Source organism: Desmodus rotundus, chromosome 5, assembly GCF_022682495.2.
Source record: "Desmodus rotundus isolate HL8 chromosome 5, HLdesRot8A.1, whole genome shotgun sequence".
Lineage (NCBI taxonomy): Eukaryota > Metazoa > Chordata > Mammalia > Chiroptera > Phyllostomidae > Desmodus > Desmodus rotundus.
In genome coordinates, this window is record NC_071391.1 from 76,477,617 (window position 1) to 76,497,226 (window position 19,610).

Here is a 19,610-nt window from a genome sequence, read left to right on the forward strand (position 1 = left end):
CATCATAATTAAAATGACAAATTTTAAAGAAAAAGGGAGAATCTTTAAAGTAGCAAGGGAGAAGCAGCAACATAAAAGGGAGTTCCAATAAGCTGTCAGATGATTTCTCAACAGAAACACTACAAGCCAGAAACAATTGGCACAAAATATTCCCAGTAATGAAAACGAAGGGCCTACAACTAAGATGACTCGATCCATCAAGGCTGACATTTAAAATGGATGGTGAAATAAAGAGCTTCCCAGACAAAAGAAGGCTAAACGAGTACATCTCCTCCAAACCAGCACTGCAAGAGATGCAAAAGGGACCGCTATGAAAAGGAGAAGAAAGACAGAGAGAGAGAGGCAGAAACAGAGACAAAGAGAAGGAGAGGAGAAAGAAACACAGGTATAGAAAAATGGCAATAAATAAGTACCTATCAATAATAACCTTAAACATAAATGGATTAAATGTTCCAATCAAAAGATGTAGGGTAGCTGAATGGATGAGAAAACATGACCCGCACATATGCTGTCTACAAGAGACCCACCTTAGGACAAAAGATCTACACAGGTTGAAAGTGAAGGGATAAAAAAATATATATATTCCAAGCAAATGGGCATGAAAAGAAAGCTGGGGTGGTAATACTTATATCAGACAAAACAGACTTCAAAACAAAAGACATAAAAAGGGACAAGGAAGGTCACTACATAATACTTAAAGGAACAATATAACAGCAGGATATAACCCTTGTAAACATATATGTACCCGACATAGGAGCCCCTAAATATGTAAAGAATATCTTGGAGGACTTCAAAAGAGATATCAACACTACAGTCATGACAGGGGGGGTTAACACCACACTGTCAACAATGCATAGATCTTCCAAAGAATCAACAAAGAAGTTGCGGCACTGAATGACACTCTAGATCAAATGGAATTAATTGATATGTACAGAACCTTTCAACCAAAAAAGCAAAATATGCATTCTTTTCAAAAGCACATGGAACATTTTCCAAAATAGGCCACATGGCAGTACACAAAACAAGCCTCAGCAAATTCAAGAAAATTGAAATCATATCAAGCATGTGTTGAGATCATGATGGACTGAACCTAGAAACCAACCTCAAGGAAAAAACTCAAAACATTCAAATACATGGCAACAGAATAGAATGTTATTAAATAATGAATACATCAACAATGAGATCAAAAAAGAAATCAAAAAGTATCTGGAAACAAAAGAAAATAAACACACAGCAACCCAAAACTGTGGGATACAAGGGGGGCAATACTGAGAAGGAAGTGCATAGCAATATAAGCCTACTTAAAAAAGATACAAAAATCTCAAATAAACAACCTAAATGTACATCTAAAAGCACTAGAAGAACAACAAACAATGCCCAGAGTGAGTAGGCAGAAGGAAATAATGGAGATAAAGGCAGAATTAAATGACAAAGAGAAAAAAAAAAACAATTCAAAGGATCAATGAATCCAGGAGCTGGTTCTTTGAAAACATAAACAAAATAGATAAACCTTTAACCAGACTAATCAAGAAAAAAGGAGAGAGGCCCCAAATAAATAAGATCAGAAATGAAGGAGAAATTATAATGGATACTACAGAAATACGAAGGATTGTAAGAAATTACTATGAACAACTATATGCCAAGAAATTGGACAACTGGGTGAAATGGACAAATTTCTAGAAACGTACAATCTTCCAAAACTGAATCAAGAAGAAGCAGAAAGCCTTAATAGGCCAATAACAATGAGTGAAATTGAAGCAGTAAAAAAAAATCCAGGCATACAGAATCCCTGGACAGGACAGCTTCACAGGTGAATTTTACCAAACATTTAAGGCAGAACTAACTACTGTCCTCACACCATTCCAAAAGATTGAAGTAGAGGGAAGACTCCCATATTCTTTTCACAAGGCCAATATCATCCTAATTCCAAAACCAGGTAAAGACACAACAAAGAAAGAAAACTACAGGCTAATATCTCTGATAAACATAGATGCTAAAATCCTCAACAAAATACAGGCAATCTGGATTCAAAAATTAAATTAATTTGTATTAAATTAAATTAATCTGTATTAAAGATTGTAAATTAAATTAATCTGTATTAAAAAGATAATACACCATGATCAAGTGGAATTTATGCCAGGGATGCAAGGATGCTACAAAATTCACAAATCAATAAACATAATATATCACATAAACAAAATGAATGACAAAATCCACATGATCATATCAATAGATGCTAAAAAAGCATTTGATAAAATCCAGCAGCCATTTATGATAAAAACACTTAGCAAAGTGGGACTAAAGGGAGCATACCTTAACATAATAAAAGCCATACACCAGAAACCTACAGCCAACATTATACTCAATGGGCAAAAACTAAAAGCTTGTCCCTTAAGATGAGGAACAAGACAAGGGTGTTCACTCTTACCACTCTTATTCAACATAGTACTAGAAATTCTAGCCACAACAATCAGATGAGAAAAAGAAATAAAAGTCATCCAAATTTGAAAGGAAGAAGTGAAACTGTCATTCACAGATAACATAATAGTGGACATAAAAAACGCTATAGTCACCACAAAAAAACTACTTGACCTAATAAGTGAATTTGGCAAAATAGTGGATACAAAGTCAACATTCAGAAATTGATGGCATTTTTGTACAAATTAGGGGAAAAAATCCCATTTATCATAGCAACAAGAAAAATGAAGTACTGAAGAATAAATTTAATCAAAGAGGTAAAAGACCTGTACTCAGAAAATTACAGAGCACTGAAGAAAGAAATTAAAGAAGATACAAGTAAATAGAAGCATATATTGTGTTCACAGACTAGAAGAAGTAACATCATTAAGTTCTCCGTATTGCCCAAAGCAGTCTATAGATTCAATACAATTCCCATTAAAACACCAATGACATATTTCACAGAGCTAGAAGAATTATTGCAAAAATTTATATGAAACTGAAAAAGACCCCAAATAGCCTCAGCAATCTTAAGAAATAGGAATAAAGTAGGAAGGATCACAATACCTGATATCAAACTATACTACAAGGCCACTGTAATCAGAACAGTCTGATACTGGCATAAGAACAGACACATAGACCAATGGAACAGGATAGAGAACCCAGAAATAAACCAAGTCTCTATTACAGCTGATCAATATTTGACAAAGGGAGCATGAGTACACAACGGAGGAAAGAATGCCTCTTCAATAAATGGTGTTGGCAGAACTGGACCGGCACATGCCAAAAAATGAAATGAGACTGCAAACTACACCATGCACCAGAATAAACTCAAAATGGATAAAAGACTTAAATATAACTTGTGATACCGTAAAAGTACTAAAGGAAAAGATAGGCAGGAAAATTTCAGATGTCCATGTAGCAATATTTTGCCAATATATCTCCTAAGGCAAGAGAAGTACAGGAAAAATAAACAAATGGGACTACATCAAACTAAAAAGCTTATTCACAGCTAAAGAAACCATAATCAAAATGAAAAGGAAACCAACTGCATGGGAGAACATATTGGCCAGTGGTACATCAGACAAGGGTTTGATCTTCAAGATATAAAAAACTCATACAGCTCAACACCAGGAAGACAAACAATCCAATTAAAAAATGGGCAACAGATCTTAACAGACAATTCACCAAGGAGGACATACAGATGGCCCATAGGCATATGAAAATATACTCAGCCTCACTTGCCATCAGAGAGATGCAAATTAAAACCACAATGAGCTATCACCTCACACCTGTAAGAATGTCCAGCTTTGATACATCAACAAACAACAAGTTCTCAACAAGAGAAAAGGGAACCCTAGTTCACTGTTGGTGGGAATGCAGACTGGTGCAGCCACTGTGGAAAACAGTATAGAATTTCCTTAAAAACTAAAAATGGAACTTCCTTTTGACCCAGCAATTCCCCTGCTGAGTATATACCCTAAGAATCCCAAGTTGTCAATTGAAAAGAGCTTATGTACCCCTATGTACACAGCAGTGCTATTGACAATAGCCAAGTGTTGGAAACAGCTTAAGTGGACACTTAATGAATGGATGAAAATTTTTCATCCATTCAGTAAATGAATGGATGAAAAAATTGGTCATTTACACAATGGGATACTACACAACAGAAAGAAAGAAGGAACTTCTACCTTTTTGTGGACAACATAGATGGAATTGAAGAATATTACGTTCAGTGAAATAAGCCAGTCAGTGAAAGACAAATATCATATGATCTCACTTACAAGTGAAATCTAATGGACAAAATAAACTAACAAACAAAATATAACCACAAGTATGGAAAAATTGAGCAGACTGAAAGTGACCATAGCGGAGATGGGAGGGGGGCAATAGTGGAAAGAAGGGGAAGGGACTAGGCAAACAACCTGTGTGCACGACCTACAGACATGGACAACAGTGTGGGATTTGACTGTGGGAGTGGGGGGTGGGATGGGCGGAGGAGGGCAAAGGCAGAAAAGCTGAGACAACTGTAAGAGAAGTCAGACAAATGGAGGCTGTAGTTCAAGAGCAGGAATTGATCTTCAGGTAGTAGAACACCAAAAGCAAAGCCAGAATGATATGCTAGACAAGGAGATGTTGAAATAGAGATTCTTTTTTTGCATTTCTATTTAAGAACTAAGACAATCTCTCTTAGATTAGAAGAATCTGAGATAACTTTGTACTTGCAGAAAGAAAATAAGTAGGCGTACATTAATAACATAAAATCCCCAAACTTACCTCACCACATCAGTGTCCCCAGCTGTCAAGATATAGAAAGTGGGAGCTAATTCAACTCTGAGCACAAAATGAGGAAAACAGATAAAATATTTTGTCTGTTGTACTCAACAATTAGTAAAGCTATTGAGTGGTTTTCTAGATATTGCTTATTAAATCAATTAATTCTTACAAATAAAAATATTGGATATTTCTTTAATGTTGACCAGAATTGTTTTTCCTTACAAACATATTAAATACATTTTTCTTACAAAATATACCCTACAAGTTAATTAATTTCAAAGGCCATGTCATTAAAAAATGAACATTTTTAAGTTGCTTCTTTCAAAGTAGATTATTATGAATAGTTATATTTTATTGATTCATATTAGGTTAGTGACACATATTAAAAATACAAATATTATAGATATTATGTACCTGTATAAACACACCACAAACACACACATGTACAAGCATACTGGAATCTTTAAATAGTAATGTTAACTACATAATTTAATTTTTTTAGAAGCAGCATAACAAAAGAGTATGATGGGTTTTGGAATTTAGACAGAAAATAGTGTTGAATCCTAGCACTGCCATTTATTACCTGTACAAGTTTTGAAAAGTTTCTTACCTTCAGTAAAACTCAGTTTACTCATCTGTTAGGTGGTATTAATAACTCCTACTTCATTGGGTTATTGTCAGGATCAGTAGCTGATATATTATGTACAAAAATATGTCAATAAATTTGAGGTGTTTTTTGTCCTCTGGAAATCTTCTATGAGGGCTCAGGATTTAAATATGTATCACCTTCCTGGTCTAGGAGTCTGTCTTTTTTATTTCCTAAATTGTTCTCAGTTCCTTCTTCTCATGTATTCAAACCAACTGTTTTTTTTAACTTTTGACCTCCTTCCCCCATTTATCCTACAATTCCACCCACCACCTCTGGCAACCACCTATTTGTTCTGTGTATCTATGACTTTGGTGATATGTTTTTATCTGTATATAAGGGAGATAATACTATATTTTTCTTTCCTCATCTGAGGAAAGAAAATTACTTCACTTAGCACAATATCCTTGAGGTCCATCCATGTTGTCTGAAATGTCAAGACTTCGTTGTATTTTATGGCTGAACAATATTTCATTATATATATTATATATAATATATGTGCATATTATATATGTATATACAATATATATGCATATAAATATGCATAATATGTGTGTGATGTATACATATATGTGTATATACATATTTATATATATATATACGCATGCTACAATTTCTTTATGCATTCATCCATTGATGGACACTTAGGTTGTTTGGTTGTTTCCATGTTCTGGTTATATTAAGTTATGTTGCAATGAAGGTGGTGGTACAAATATCTTTTCAAGTTAGTGTTTTCAATTCCTTTTGATAAATACTTACTAGTGGATTGCTGAAGCATACAGTTCTATTTTTAATTGTTTGAAGAACCTCCATAATGTATTCCATAGTGGATGTACTAGGATACATTTCCAGCAATGGTGCACAACAGTTTGCTTTTCTCCACATCCTCCCCAATAGTTGGTTATTTCTTATCTTTTTTGATAATAGCCATTCTAACAGGTGTGAGATGAGAGTTCCTTGTGGTTTTGATTTGCGTTTCCCTGATGATTAGTGACATTAAGCATCTTCTCGTGTACATGTTGACCATCTATATCTCCTCTGGCAAAATATTGATTTTTTAAATTAGATTGTTTGTTTTTTCCCTATTAAGTTGTATGGGTTTTTTATACATTTTGGATATTAAGCTCATAAGATTTGCAATGATTTTCTCTTATACAGTAGGTTACATTTTCATTTTGTTGATGTACTTATGTATGGTTTAACATTCCTCTGACCTTATATCATAGTTACTTACATTTGAAATTTTAGTCAAGCCCTTTCAGCTAAGAAGAAAAGTAATTTACCAGGTCAGAGAAAAAATAGATATAGCTTTATCATTTTTTGCTCTTACGTATTTGTATTTGTTTCTAATTTTTATGTTTTTATTCTAGTTTACATTTAATATTATTTTGTATTGGTATCAGGCATATATCACAGTGGTTATACAATCATGTAATTTGCAAAGTGTTCCCCCTGATATTTGCAGTATCCATCTGGCATCACACATAGTTATCTCAATATTGATGACTATATTTCCTATGTTGCACCTTACGTCCCCAGGACTACTGGGTAACTAACAATCCGTACTTCTCAACCCCTTCAATCTTTTTCACCCATCTCCTCATCCTCCCTCTCATCTGTCAACCATCAGTCTGTCTTTTTTTAACTATGAGTTTGTTTCTCTTTTCTTTGTTTATATTGTTTTTATATGCCACATATAAGTGAAATCATATGCTATTTATCTTTCTCTGACTGACTTATTTCACCTAGCACAGCACCCTCCAGGTCAACCCATGCCATTACAAATGATAGGATTTTGTCCTTTCTGTGGCTAATATTTCATTTTTTATATGTATCATAGCTATCATATCCACTCATCTTTTAATGGGCACTTGGGTTGCTTTCATAGCCTGGCTTTTGTAAGTAACTCTGTAATGAACGTAGAGGTGCATATATTTTTTCAAATTAGTGATTTGCGTTTCTTTGAATATATACCCAGAAGAGGAATCCCTGGGTTACAAAGCAGTTTCATTTTTATTTTTTGAGGAACCTGCATATTATTTTCTATAGTGACTGCACCAATCTGCATTCCCACCAACAGTGCATGAGAGTTCACTTTCTCAACATCTTCATCAAATTTGTTGTTTGTTGATTTATTAACAATGGACATTCTGACTGATGTGAGGTGATAATCTCATTGTGGTTTTAGTTTCTCTGCTGATTTAGTATTTAGTATTTCTCTGCTGATTAGTGACATTGAGCATCTTTTCATATGTCTATTAACCATTTGTATGTCCTTTTTAGAGAAGTGTCCATTCAGGTCCTTCAATCTGAAATGAGTCTCTTATGGATAGTATACTTAAGGGTCTTGTTTTGTTATCCATTCATTCAGTCATCACATGTCTTTTGATTAGAACACTTAATCCATTTGTATTTAAAGTACTTGTTGATAGATATGTATTTATTTTCATTTTATTTTTCATATTTTTGATCTTTTTCCTCCTTCTTCGTAATGAAACCCTTTAATATTTCTTGTAATATTGGATGGCTGGTAATGAACTCCAGCATTTTCTTGTCTGGAAGATTTTTATCTGTCCTTCAATTCTAAATGATACTTTGTTGTATAGAGTAATATTGATTGTAGGTCTTTGCTTTTCATATCTATGGATATTCTGTTCCAGGACCTTCTAGCCTGAAGAGTTTCTGGTGAGGAGTCAGTTGACAGTCTAATGTGAGCTCCCATGTCGGTAACTAACTGTTTTTCTCTTGCTGCTTTTAAGATTTTTTTTGTCTTTAATGTTGGCATTTCAATTATGACGTGTTTTGGTGTGGGCCTCTGAATTCATCCTCTTTGAGACTTTCTGTAATTATGGACTTGTATGTCTATTTTCTTCACCAGGTTAGGGAGGTTTCTATAATTATTTTTTTAACAGTTTTTCAATTTCTTGCTCTCTCTTCTACTTCTGACACCCCCATAATCTAAATGTTGGTACACTTAAAGTTGTTTCAGAGGCTTCTGAGACTATACTCATTTGGGGGATTTTTCTTCCTTTTTGCTGTTTTGACTGGGTGTTTTCTGCTTCCTTACCTTCCAAATCATTGATTGGATTCTTTGCTTCATCTACGCTACTGTTGATTCCCTGAGGTGTATCTTCATTTCAATTAGTGTATGCTTTATTTATTACTGATTCTTTGTACGGTTTCCATGTCTTTTGTATGTGCTGAGTTTCTCACTAAGCTCCTTGCACATTCTTATAACCAGTGTTTTAAACTCTGTATCTGGTAGTTTGTTTGATTCCACTTAATTTAGTTTTTTCCTGGATACTTCTGCTGTTCTTTCATTTGGAGACTGTTTCTTTCTCTCCTCATTTTGGTTGCTTCCCTATTTTGTTTCTAAGCATTAGGTGGACGTTCTCAGTATCCCAGTCTTGGTGAGTGACAGTTATGTCATAGGTGTCTTATAGGTCCCAGTGACATTGACTCCCTGGTCCTTTAGTATGTGTGCCCCATGTTGGCTGTATGCACTGTGCAGTTATAGGTGAGCTTTGATTGCTTTTTGGCACATCACTGGGAGGGATTGACCCCTCAGCTGATTGGCTTCAAGGTCCAGCTGTGACAACAGAGGAGGGGCCCCTTTGCAGGGGCCAACCCCATGGATCAAGACTTATTTCAGTGTAGCTTTTCTGCTCACTGAGTTTTCCCCTTGAAGTAAAGCTCATGGGAGTGGCTGGGTTTAATCTCATGTGGTCTGAAGTTGTCAGTTGAGTTCCCTGCTTGGGGCCACCCAGCATGAGCTATAAAGCAATTGTAGGTGGTTGCCATTTGTTCTGGACTAGGAGGTGCCCAGGCAAGGCCAAGCTGCAAACCAAGGCCAGCTGCCACTAGTGCAGGGACTGAGGCCACTGAGCAAAGGTACAGGGCACACAGGTGCCAGATGCTGATGGTTTAGGGGTTTTAGGAAGGTCTGAAGCACTAGCCAAGACAGGATTTTTTGTGGGAAATCCACAGGAAACAACCTGGGTGGGATCTAAAATTGAGTGGGGCAGAGTCTCAGGAAATCACCAGTGTAAGGCAAACAGAGAACAAGCCAGGGTGATAGAGGCTTAGACATGGCACCCACGTGCTTGTTCTCTGGGGGAAGACTCAGCAAAGAAACAATGACCTCTGTCTTCACCTTTGTCTGGGAGACAGCTGCCCCACCAGCCCTCGCTGGACAACTCGGTTCCTCCCTATATGTCCCTAGTGCCTTTCAAGCTACTCCCCCAGCTCTGGAGCTCAGAGTGAGTGAGTTCAAGTAAGTCCATTTACAGGGCCCATTAAGAGGAATGCCTTGGACTCCAGAAGCCATTTGTCTCACTCAGCCACAATTCCTGCTGGTTTTCACAGCCAGAAGTTATGGATAATACTCTTCCTGGCACTGGAAGCTTGGGCTGGGTTGCCTCATGTGGGATTGGGACCCCCTCTGTACTCCCTCCTCTCTCCCTCCTTAGGGTGGACCTCTGCAGCCAAGATGTCCCTCCTGCTTTTTATCTGAAACATGAGGGTTTGGAATCATCCTTTCATGCATTTTCACACTTCCCACCAGTTTCACTGTAGCTTTTTCTTTATACTTTAGTTATAGGACTTTTGTTCAGCTAGGTTTCATGCATTCTGAATGATGATTTTTCTGTAATTCAGTTGTAATTTTTGATGTGGTTGTGGGAGCTCCTGAGTACTGCATTTATATATACTGCCGTCTTGACGGGAATCTGTATTTTAACATATTATTTGTATGCCTTAATCTATATTTAGCCTAGTACATTGCTTATAAAAATAACATACATTTAACATGACTTTTACATTTCTCATTTGTTAGACTGTTCTTATATGTAGCATTATGTATGTGAAAGATTACCAGAGCCTTGCAAGAGGCCAGGGATATATTTGGTATTATTTCCATATTACAAAGAAGACAAAGGCTCTGAGACTTCAGTTTACTATGAAGTCTAGAGCGTTTTTTTTAGCTAACGATACATTTAGGTGTAAATAAACACATCTTCAATATACATACATAGAGACATATACATGTAATATTTTATACATATTAGAGTCTTATGGATAATAATATGCTTCATAAAGTGTAACAAGTTATTTATTATATATGTTAATGTGAAAACTAAATTATAATCAAAAGTTAATTATTTGTTTTAACTGAATTAAGTCATAACTGAGGTAATTAAATCCTTAGGACTTTCCAAGCAATATTTTAGATCAATGTTCATGAACAGCTAAATATATTGAGATGCTACTACCATTAATATGTTTAATTAGTTAAGCAATGGACTTTGTATATTTTCCAGAAAAGAAGACTTTATAAACTCCTAATGGGCTTAGTTTGAGGTGTCAAAAATGTAAAAGATATGGCCCTGGTCTCAAAGTAAGCTTATAATAAAATTGGTAAGTTGGATATATAGGTGATTCTAATTGGGGCTATACCAAAAGGTAAAGAACCATGGTTATTAACATTTTGAGGGTCACCATTAAGAATAGCTCTGTGTTGTATATTTGGTATTTCCTCAATTTGACCAGGTAAATTTGAAGAAGAGCAGAGTGAGAAATTTGGGCATGAAAAATTAATGAACCCATTCATTTGCTATATATAGAAACTTTATTGTAAAATGTATTGCTACCGACTTATTTTTGATGTTACATGTACTTAGTTGTAGATTAGTAATCTAGTGATTCACTCTTATACACATAAAAAATGTTAACTAAACATCCTAATTAACAAATTCTTATGTAACTTCTCAAAATATATTCATCTAGACTTTTAAAAATTAAGGGGATGGGTGGGGGGCGTGGAGGGGAGAAATGGAGACAACTGTACTTGAACACAATAAAAAAAGAAAACCTTATTGAAATGAGAGTGAGATAAGAAAGGTTAGATGTAGAACATTGAAAGAGAGTCCAAATAAAGTTTGGAAGTAGGTGATTATTTGTTTAATAAGGAGATTTTTAAACCCATTATTTAATTTCTGAGTATAGTTTATTTTTCTCATATTTGAAATAAATGTGTTGGAATGGAAAAAACATGTAGGCCTGATTATTAATGTCATATTATTACTGAAGGCTATCTTTAGTTTTCCCTAACAAATAATCGGATTTCTGAACATCAAGCATTCTTGCTTCCATTTAATTCAAACACACACATACCATACCTCACACATACTAGACCAACCTCAGGAAATCACACATTCCTAATTTAAAGGGAAAAAAGCAGAATTTCCTTCTTAACATATTTTTAAGCCATGAATTGTATTGAAAAGAGGTGAAATGAATTCTGGTGTGTGCACTTGCACAGAAAATGACAGTAGCCGTGAGGAGGTCTTCATAAAGATTGTTAAAGATGTCAAGAGGGTAGCAAGGAAATAGCCAGCTATAACTGGTTAGGATCAAGGAGAAAACTATTATAAAAATAATTTTTACATTGACGATTGCACAATTTTTAAATTCTAAGTGCATGGTAGTAGCTGGTGGTACATTAATGTCTTCAATTTTTCAATCGCTTTCCTTCTCCTCTTTGGTTGAAAATTATGCTTTACTTGAAAATTAATCCTATCGAAGGTGATCATTGCAAAGGTATTTTCAGTTAAATGACAAACACAGTAGTTTGCCTTCTCCCAAGGAGGACATATCTGACTCTATCAGAAAAAAAAAAATACTGCTTGATACATGTGAGTATATAATAGAAAAATATATCTCAAAAACTATCTGTATCCTTATAAGCTAATGCAAATTATTTTAAGGGTTTTTAATTTTCAGACACAGAATGTTTACATTTGAAAGCATTTTTTACTGGATTGAAAATGTGGTTGCTAGTAATTTAAATCAGCACTTTGTTGAATTGATTGGCTTAAGCTGGCCTTTCCTCATTCCATTTTTGTAATGCTGATGTTATAACATGGTATGTGTTTGGGAATAAGTAAGAGTGCTCAGTGTAGTGTTTCATAAACCATCTGTATTACTTAGTCAACGTGACTCGTCTGTGAAGGATTATCAGGGAACAGAAGATAGAGCGAGGAAATCATCCATGATCTAGTAAGACAGCCCGCCCACAAGCAACTGCTCTTTAAAAAGGACAATAAAAACAATTAAGTCTAAAATGGGTTTCAAGTCAATATAAACTTTCAAAATGTCCAAGTAGTGGAAAGCTTAAGTGGATAGGGAAAAATTACAAAAGCAAAAGAAAATGGTTGCAGAAAGAAACACTCATATCATAAGCCATATTTTGCAAATACAAGCAAAAAGCAATAGCTAGAATTTAAGCATTGTTATAAAATAAATGGCTCAATTAAAGAGATACAAGATAAAAGCCAAAAACAAAAATTCTAAAATGCTAAAGGTCAGTGTATGTGATCAGCTGTACTTCCCTCTGGCTCTGGGCTTTCTTGACCGTAGTAATTGCTAATAGCTTGGGAGGTTATCCCATCCATAGACATTTACATTTTAATAAGGGTTTGTGATACTTTAAAAGCCTTTTAAGCACAAAGTTTATATTCCATTATTAAAGGACAGAATGTCAGACCCTGTTAAGGTTATTTTGTGGCAAAGAGCTTTCCTTAGTAACTCATAAAAGTGGCCTAACTGGAAACTAAGGTTCTGACTTAAGAGTCAATTCAATCAAGAAATTTAGGGGGAAATTGACATTATCTAAGAAGCAAAGGTGAGAAGTGAAGGATTAGATAGACCTTAATATAGTACAGAACCAAGGCAATCTGAAACTACAGAAGACAAATCCAAAGCTTTTGTGACTTTTTACTCTAATATAAATGTTATTTTTTCCTTGTCCTCCATAGGCCAAAAGCTGTAGAATTCTATTTTTTTAAGTTAAAGCATTTAAACTTCTGATTAAATAAGTGAACTTATTTCTTTACCATGATTTCTTCCAAAACCCTACTAAACTGACACTAAAAAAGATAAATGAAAGGTGAGTCCGTGGCTGTAGACCCACATGAACAGTGAGATTGGGGACTGCAAACAGGGAAATTCCAAGTATGTGACTTATCAGAACCGAGGAAGCTGATGCCTAGGTGGGAACAAGAAGATTGATTGAAAGCAGCACAATTACACAGAGCCTATCAGAAAGATTCAAGAATGGAGGCACCAATTTCAGTGAAAAGATAATACCTGGAGCTGGAAATAGGTACATTGTTTGAAAGTCTATTTCTTATAAAAATTTCAAATTCACCATTGCTTTCCTAAGAAAGGCAACTGGCATTTGCTCATCCTCCACCCCATGTAATTCTGCATGCATACTTTTTAAAGAGAACAAAGCAAAGTTATTCTAGACTTGAGGACAGGAAGCAGAGTTTAGGGAAAATGTGCCATGATGAAAACAGCCAGTGAGATGAAATCCTGAGTATTGAACAATAATCCCCTTTTAGTCTTTTTTTAGTGTCTTACTTGTAAATATAAGCAGACACTCCATGAGAAATTTGAGAAACAGCCCAACTGGAAAATCATTCACCCGTGTGAAGCAAAACAAAGGAAGACAATTTTGGTGTGAAAGATTTCAGTGCAGGAAACCAAAGAATGAGACAATTGTATGTATGAATGAAACAAGAACAGGAGACTATTAAAGAGGAATGTTCAGAGAACAACAACAAAATTTCTTGAAAAGTAAAAATAAGATAACCAAAACACCAATCATATATATGAAAAAGAAATGTAATATTAAAGTGGAACATTTGCAAAAATCTCTTAGAAGCTACAACCAAAAGACAAAGAAAGGAAAAATAGGAGTAAAAGACTAAAGAAAATTGAGAATTGATTGGTCCATAACACCCAATGTGCAAATAACAGGAATTCCTAAAATAATACAGAAAACACTAAAAATTCCATAGACTCCACACTGAATAGACCTATAGGTGGTTCAGAACAATGAATGTGTTTGGGGGGACTCAGTCTTACTTATGTTCTTTTAATTAAGAACACTGAGAATGAAAAGCAGATGTTGAAACCTTCCAGAGTAGGTAATAAAGTGTCCTAATATAAATACTTGAGAGTAAAAAACTCTATATATTTATCTTACTCCAAATCATAACGGTTTTATTAGAAGGAAGAGTATGGAGGTAAGTATGTATTGAAGAGAATGGGGATAGCTCGATCCTTACTTTTCATGGCAAAAAAAAGTCAATAGATAATATTTCACATTGAAAAAAGACCACTAAAATAGTAGTGTAAGTGTGAAATTTAAAACTTACATATTTAGATATTTAGAATACAGTCAAATATTGTCAGGAGTTTCAACTGCTTACCTCTGAGGAATGGAAACTGAGGTTAGAGAGCAAAGATCTTTTTTTCCTCAGCTTTGTAGTTGTCTTATTAAACTAGCTATATGCATAATTTTATTCATTTAATAAGTAGATGTGTTTTGATGTTAATTTCTACTGACTTGGTACGTATAGAATTCAATGAGGTCTATAATGTCTGATTTAAGCATCTTTAGTTCTGAAAAGTTGATGGGTTCTTTGTCCTACTCTATCACTCATTATAAATTCTAACTACACTCATTATTATTCAGAGACTTGGGTTATTCATAAGGTAGGACTCCATATTCTATCCCTCACTCTGATCATCTTTGCTCACAATTTCATTTCCCGGATATTTTTTTAATTTTTTTTCAATTACAGTTGATAATGATTGTTATTTTATATTAGCTTTAGGTGCACAGCAGTGTACGTAGACAATCATATATTTTACAAAGTGATCCCCCCAATATTTCCAATACCCCCCTGGTACCATACACAGTTATTACGATATCATTGACTATATTCCCTATGCTGTACTTTACATCCCTGTGGCTATTTGTAACTACCAATTTGCACTTGTTACTCTTCACCTTTTTCACCAGCCTTGCAAACCCCATGGCATATGGCAACCATCCATTATTTTCTGTATCCATGAGTCTCCTTCTGTATTGTTTGTTTATTTATTTTGTTCTTTAGATTCCATATATAAGTGAAATCATGTGGTATTTGTCTTGCACTGTCTGACTTATTTCACTTAATGTAATGCCCTCCAGGTCCATCCATATTTCTTTATCCAGTCACTATTGATGGGAGTTAAGGTTGCTTCTGTATCTTGGCTATTGTAAATAATGTTAAAATGAACACAGGGATGTATATATCTTTTTAAATTCGTGTTTTTGATTTTTTTTATAAATACCCTAAGTGGAGTCTCTGGGTCATAAAGCAGTTCAGTTTTATATTTTTTAAGGAACCTCTGTAATGTTTTTCATCATGGCTGCACTAGTTTGCAATCCCACCAACAATGCACAAATGTTCCCTTTTCTCCACATCTTTACCAACATTTGTTTGCTGATTTACTGATGACGGCCATTCTGCAATGTGTGAAGTGATATCTTATTGTGGTTTTAATTTGCATTTCTGTGATAATTAATGATTTGAACATCTTTTCATATGTTGATCATCCATATGTATGTCCTCTTTGCACAAATGTCTGTTTAAGTCCTCTGCCCATTTTTTAAACTGGATTGTTTTTGTTGGTGTTGAGTTGTATGAGTTCTTTATAAATTTTGGATGTTAACTCCTTATTAGATGTATCATTGGCAAATATGTTCTTTCATTTAATAGGTTGTTTTTTGTTTTGTTGGTGGCTCCCTTTGCTGTGCAAAATATTTTTAGTTTGATGTAGTCCTTTTTGTTTATTGTTCCTTTTGTTTTCCTTGCTGGAGGAGATATAGTCAGAAAAATATGTTACTAGGAGCAAAGTCAGAGATTTTACTGCCTATGTTTTCTTCTAGGAATTGTGTGGTTTCAAGTCTTGAATTTAAGCCTTTAATCCATTTTCAGTTTATTCTTGTATATGGTATAAGAAAGTGGTCCAATTTTTATACCTGTCCAGTTTATTGAAAACCTGACTTTACCCCATTGTATATCTTTGTATCTTTTGTAATAACAGATAAAAGATAAAAGATCAGTATCTTTTTGTAAAAGATATTGATAAGTTTAGTTAACCATATCAGCGTGAATTTATTTCTATTCTGCTTCATTGTTTTATGTGTCTGTTTTTTATGTCAGTGCCATGCTGTTTTGATTACTATATCCTTGTAATATAGTTTGATATCAGGTAACATGATACCTCCAATGTTGCTCTTCTTTCTCAAGATTGCAAAGACTATATAGTGTCTTTTGTTCTTCCATATAAATTTTAGGATTATATGTCTAGTTCTCTTAAAAGTTCCATTGGTATTTTAATTTCTGGATTTTTTACAATTATTTTCTGTAAAACTTTGAATCATCTCTACTGTCTGTTACTTATTACTGTTTCCAGTGTTAATTTTATTTGGACTATTTCAAATTTCATATTATGGTCCTTGTATTTCTAATCATATCTTGTTCAATTTTTTAAAATAACTATTTCTAAAATTTATTATTTAAATTTAATTAAAGAGATAGATTCTCCCCCACATTTTTACAGTATTGTCCATCTTTTTATGTGTGTGCTGATAATATTTTCCATGACCCTACGATTATTTTTTTTTATTCACCCATGAGTTCAATTTATTGATGTTTGTTGTGAGTTTCAATTCATCTTGAGGGCTAGTTTAAAACTCACCCCTGGATTACTGGTTGAAGCCAAAAACCCTACCCAAGTCTAGAACCATTTTGGGGGGGAGATAAACAATAAAGAGGGAAAACTTTACTATTTCCCCATATGGCCTAGGAGCTCTGAGTCTCTTTTCTCTGGATCCAAGAAAGCAAACTAGGAAACATGGCAAGCAGAGATTCATTTCCACTGGGAAAAGTTAAACCCTCTTAGTATTTGTAACAATCTCTATTATTTTCCATTGTTGTTGCTTGATCTAAAATATTTCAATTTGTATACAATAACTGAGGAATGGTAAGGTATTTGCTCATACCTGTAATTCACTCATTTCCCCAGAAATGGTAAAACCAGATCAATAGACTAATAAATTTGAACTAAGTTGATAGAGATTTTTGATAAAAATATAGTTAACTCACTTTCTCCTCAAATATGAATAAATGCCAGTGTCTAGCCTCTCTCATACATAGTAAAATAGAGGTTCAATTTATATGCCCTGAAACTTGAAAAAACTACTAAAAATCTGCTAGCTAATAAAAGTAAAATATGAATGACAATTGGGAACAAAAATAATCTGCGATTTAATTCATAGTATAACAGCAAATGTAGAAAGAATTCCAAGGGAAAACCAATAGCTTCACAAATATATGGAGTAAATGCACATATTTAAAATGTCTTATTCAGATAATGATCAAATAAAAGTGATGCTAGATATACTAGGCACTATTTTTAATAGTGTGTAAAGAGCTTGCAAGGATTTAAGGCTCGGCTTTGGTATTTGTTATAAGAAAGTGCAACTCATTGATTCCTACTTTGACCCTGTCTGCCCTGCTGATCGGTCACTGTTGACCCGTAAGAACAGGGTAGGGTAGGCTTTCCTTTGCCTTGTCTCGCACCTCTAACCTGCACCGCCTGGAGTTCAGCTTGGGGCTTCCTCCATCTTCTTTGAACCTAAACAAATAATATCCATATGTTTTTATTTTCCACCTGAATTAATAGCAATAATAATAATCATGAATATTCTAGGATAGGGATAGATTCCTAAAAACATAGCTACATGATAAATGTAAAACAGTGTAAGATTTGTCACTCATACCTTTAAAAAATTAAACGTAAATGCAGCTCAAGAGGAACACTTTTGTTCTAGGCAAAGAAAAATATTGTTTGGTACCACACTGTTAGCTAATGAATGAATGAACAGTCCTAACAGCCTGCTGTCATCATATAATTTAGTTTAGTGTCTGGAACACAGAAGACAGCTTGCCATTTGCTAACCTCTTTTTTTCCTCTCAGGGTCAGGGGAAGGGTTGGGAGCCAGACGTTGACCTGACTGAGAGCAGGGTCTGTGCTACTCTCTCTAGCCATCTGGCCGTCTACTGAAGGTGATTTAAAGGACCCTAGGCAATGACACCTGCTACACAAATCGGTGTAGTAAACCTGTCATAATGAAAGCTTGTCTGTAAAAGTCCATTCCATTTTGTCTTGGTGACATCAGTCCTCAAAAGGTACATACCCTGTGCATCCCCCTATAACCAAATAGGGTTTCTTAAGGATGAATAACCCAGGTGAGGAGGAAAAATCCCCTGAAGAAATTTTTCAAAATGTACCTGTCTCCCACCTTCTTCCTGTCACCTCTCTGAGTCTCTAAAGAAGAGGTTATATATAAACATTAAAGTTTGCCTGAATATTCAGGTAAACTTCTCTCACTATCTCCCCAGCACCTTTCAGAACTTCACTTGACACCTGAACACAGGAGATGCAGGCTTTTTTTGTGTGCATAAAACAAATATAAGCTAAAAGGCAAATGTTTGTAGGCCACCTTCTTCAAAATTATTTTCATGAGAAAATATGCAACTCTATTTAAGCATTTTTAGATTTTTTATTATTACTTGCCTTCCTTTAAGGCTGTTTCTGAAGCTATCTTGCGTGCACGGCAATACTGTTTGCAACGCTACAACTTTCAGCAAATTATATACAAACAAGATGAGATCTCGCAGATTTGAGAAGAGGCAGGAGAGGGATGAGTTAGGAGTGACGAGTCACAATTTTACAGGAGTGCCATCACCCCTTCTCCCAATTTTAGCATTACCCATGCAGGGGTCCTGAGGTGGTAAGAGGAGAAAGCAAGCCATTTCACGGCTGATGGTTTAGAGGGCTGCGGGGAATGTCGCAGTACCACCCGGAGAGTCAGTGGTGAGCGAACTGTACACAAACAAGCAAGCAAAATATAAGTAGAGACATTGAAATTAAGAACACTCTGACAGTAACCAGAGAGGAGGGTGGAGAGGGATAATGGGGGGAAAGAGCAGAGAGGGTTTTCAAGGAACATGTATAAAGGACAGAAACCAAAAGGGGGTAGGTTCGAGGGTGGGAGGTGGGGGTGGCGGGGAGTGGTGAGGGGGAAATGGAGACAACTGTACTTAAACAACAATAAAAAATAAAAACAAACACTTTGTAACTTTCAAATTTCCTTTAAGAGTCTTGGACTCTAACAGAGACAGAAATGAAAATTCGTACTGCAGCTTATTGGGAAGGCAGAGGCAGGGAAACCTTTAACCCACCTCTTCACTGCTTTTTCTCTCACCCCATCACCTGTGTTCGTCTTGTGTGTCGGCTCCCAAATGTCACATCTCCAGGGGCAGCC

The 19,610-nt window shown here is 35.1% G+C and overlaps 1 protein-coding gene across 5 annotated transcripts in view; it reads left to right on the top strand.

Annotated features, from left to right (window-relative positions):
* Positions 1–19,610, top strand: part of GRIA4 (glutamate ionotropic receptor AMPA type subunit 4) — a 383,403-nt gene that overhangs the window by 195,632 nt on the left and 168,161 nt on the right. The gene's annotated exons all lie outside the window — the stretch shown is intronic.